This window comes from Propithecus coquereli, unplaced genomic scaffold (genome assembly GCF_000956105.1).
Source record: "Propithecus coquereli isolate 6110/MARCELLA unplaced genomic scaffold, Pcoq_1.0 Scaffold121, whole genome shotgun sequence".
NCBI lineage: Eukaryota > Metazoa > Chordata > Mammalia > Primates > Indriidae > Propithecus > Propithecus coquereli.
In genome coordinates this window covers 4,452,691-4,456,321 of record NW_012136192.1, presented here as the reverse complement: position 1 = coordinate 4,456,321, position 3,631 = coordinate 4,452,691, and positions in this window count along the sequence as shown.

Genomic DNA, 3,631 nt, shown 5'->3' with positions numbered 1-3,631 from the left:
GGCTATGTAAGGCATTGTTTTCAAAAATATTAATTCAGTCATCTAGTATAATATTTTAACAGCTTTGTTAAGGAACTTTTAAATGTTCACCTCTCATCATTGATCTTTTCTTGATTGTTTACCAAGTATTTCTTTTATACTCAGATTTATAGCTCATGCAAAGTAACATAATAAGTACATTGAAATATATCTGGATTTAAATTATAATTTTAGTGCCTTTGACATCAGAAAATGAAGATAAAAGAAATACATTGGTTTAAAAGGTAAACATTTAGGATTAATGTGTATTTCCTATTGAGTTACAGGGTGCTAATACCTGTGTCACAGTAAAAATCTTATTTGACTCATTATTTTGGATCAACAAAAAACCCCTGAACTATTGTTTTAACAAAAAAAGACTCTGTCAGTAGAGAAATCAGGTCAGGCATTAGAAAAGACCACTCCACTATTTCTGTTTAATACAACCATTCAGTACTTTAAAATGGTAACATCATTCAATGCCAGAAACTGACTTTTGATCAGAAAATAAAATCGGACATTTCCATAGCTCTGTGATCCCCAGCCCAGACTCTCTACTGTCATATAAATGTTTGTACTGAAAATTTCTAAAAGACCTCAAAACACCATTAAAATGACACAATTATAAAATATCTTTAAAGAAAACTATAAAATCAGATAGAATAATAGATTAAAAACTGCCATGAATGTGACCAAACGGAAAGACCTTCTTTGTTGTTAGTCTCCTCCAGTAGGTTTTGGCCATTTTTATTTGATTACTGTGGGGCAGGATTTGTTACTTCATTGCTCAGTATATTAAGACTAGCTGGGCATGGTGGCTCACACTTGTAACTGAGGCACTTTCAGAGACTGAGGGGGGAGAATTGCTTGAGGCCAGGAGTTTGATTCCAGCCTGGGCAACATAGTAAGACCCCATCTCTACCAAAAAATAAAAATAAAAAATAAATTATTAGGCCTTTACTTTCTCCTACTCAAGAATACTTAATTTTCTTGCTCAAACACTAGATCTCCAAAATAACCACCTCCCCTGTATAATGTCAGTGATTGCTTTACTTTCTCCTCTCACTTGCATTTTAGTGAAAACTTTTTATCCCTGAGTTGACTTCAAACTAAAGAAAATACATTTCATTTCTCTAGAGTCATTCATTCCTTGATAAATTTTTTTGTGTGTGTGAAATTCTATTAGGTATTAGCAATGGTTTAGGCGCTTTACCTTCTTTGACAAAGCTTATTCCTAAAATAAAAAAGCACACTCACAGAAGAGATAATTGATTGTGAGATCCTTGATAGTAAGGGTAATAATTACCCCTACTTACATCTTCTGCCCTCATCTACATACTCTTCTTCAAAGAGAGTATGGCAGGCAAAAAGGTGCAAGGATTTAATGTTAATTGATGACAAACCATCCTACAGTATTATTAACTCACTACATTATAGCATTCTTTGTATTAAATAGCTAGTTTATTTTAGTATGAACACCCTGGGGACAGTCATGTTTTCTTATTCACAATGGTAAACCCATGAAAGGTCTGATAAATAATAAGTGCTAAATTTTTACCATAAAAATAAACTATAATTTAAAATATGGATGAATATGTGAAACAACAAAAGATATATAAGCAAACCCATAATCATATCCCATTTTTCTCAGTATACATAATTTTAATTAATAAGTCATCAGTGTTTACTATGTGTCAGTGTTTGGGATAGATATTGGTACATGCAGTATCTCATTTACTATTCAAAATAACAGTGTAGGGATAGATATTAAAATATTTATTTCAAAATTTTGGAAAAACTTTGTTTATTACCAAAAATGGAGGTAATGCTAAGTATTCAATCTTGGTTTCTTGAGCCCAGTTCCTGTTCTTTTTGCATTTTCCTTAGTTATCTCAAAAACATTAACAAAAAAAAACTTTGTTCCTAAAATTTAGAGATTCTCTTTAGGCTATTCATTGAAGAAGGGGCAAAAGAGAACAGAAAGGGACATTATTATGTATTCAACTGCAGCAGGCCCAGATAAATGAACTTCAGTTGCACACCTGAGACGACAATGCCCTAGATTTGGTGATTTAGCACAAAACAGAACAACTAGTCAAGAAAATTATGTGGTTAGAGTATGTGATGAGACAGTAATAAGAGGAATTTTAGCTGTCATGACCCTTTTACTACCTAAAAGCTATGATTACTTTCCCAAATGCTATGCCAGTAATCTATAAAAACTAAGGTAGGGAATAAAGCTTAAATTCCTCAAATGTGACACATTTTGGAGTATTTCCAATCATGCAGTTATTTTAACACACATTTCTGCTTTGAATTTTCAAATCAAGAATTAGAGTTTAACAAGTGACCATGCCCAACCATGAAGAACCTTTGTATATCATTTTGTTTTGTTAATTCGAAAGCAACATTTGTTTAATATCATTTAGAGCTGTTGCTGATGTGCTATTCCTGAACATATTTTTAAGTCTCCTCAGTAGAGAAATCCATTTCCATTGGCAAGGAAGGCTGAGTAGGTTGAGATCCTCAGCTTTGCCTGTGTCCCAACAGACACCTGCATTTCAAGGGTTAAGGTCTTGCTCTTCCCTCAACAGTGCTGTAACTTTAATATGAGTGACTTGGAGAGCCTGGAAATTCAATGGATGATAAATAAGCACGTGATTTATTTATAAATATCCAAAACTGGAAACACAGATAGCCTTCATTTAGTGAATGTAAAACCAATCTGTGGTTCATCCATACAATCAAGTATTACTCAGCAATAAAAGAGCCAACTGCTAACACAAGCACAATACCATTGATAAGTCTCAATTGTGTTATGAGAAGCGGAAGAAACCAAACTGAAAAATGCTACCTAATATCTGATCCTGTTTATATGATGTTCTAGAAAAGGTAAAACTATAGAGGCAGAAAACAGATAAGTTGTTGGAGGTGGGGGCAGGAGTATGGTTTTAAAAAATGTCACAGGTATATTTCAGGGGGGAATAAACTACTCTGTGTCTTAATTGTGACACTGGTTTCAGGACCATATGTGTTTATCAAGATTCACAGTACTGAACACTATACAGGTGAATTTTACTGTATGTAAATGTTACCTTCACTTAAAAAAATGCAATGAGGAGATACTGTTTCCCAGCCACTGAAAAGACCAACTTAAAAGGACCATTAATACCAAGTGCTACAGAGGATGTGGACCAAGTAGACCAATCAGACATTCCTATTGGTAATGTAAAATGACACAGTCACATTGGAAAAGCAGTTTGACAGTTTCTTATAAAGTTAAACATAGTTATCATATAGTCCAGAGTTTTCAGTACTAGGTATTTACCCAAGAGAAATGAAAACATATGTATACACAGAGACCTGAACAACAATCTTCACAGAAGCTTCTTTATTCATTTATAGCCCCAAACTGGAAACAATGCAAATGTCTATCAAAGGGAGGATGGATATTCAAATTGTAATATAATTAGCAAATGAAATACTACTCAGGAATATAAACTACATAATATTGATACAGCAGCATGAATAACTTCACAAACATTATGCTGAGCAAAAGAAGCCAGCCATAAGAGTGTCGAGCTCTTTCTATTTGAGACTCTATTTATATTTA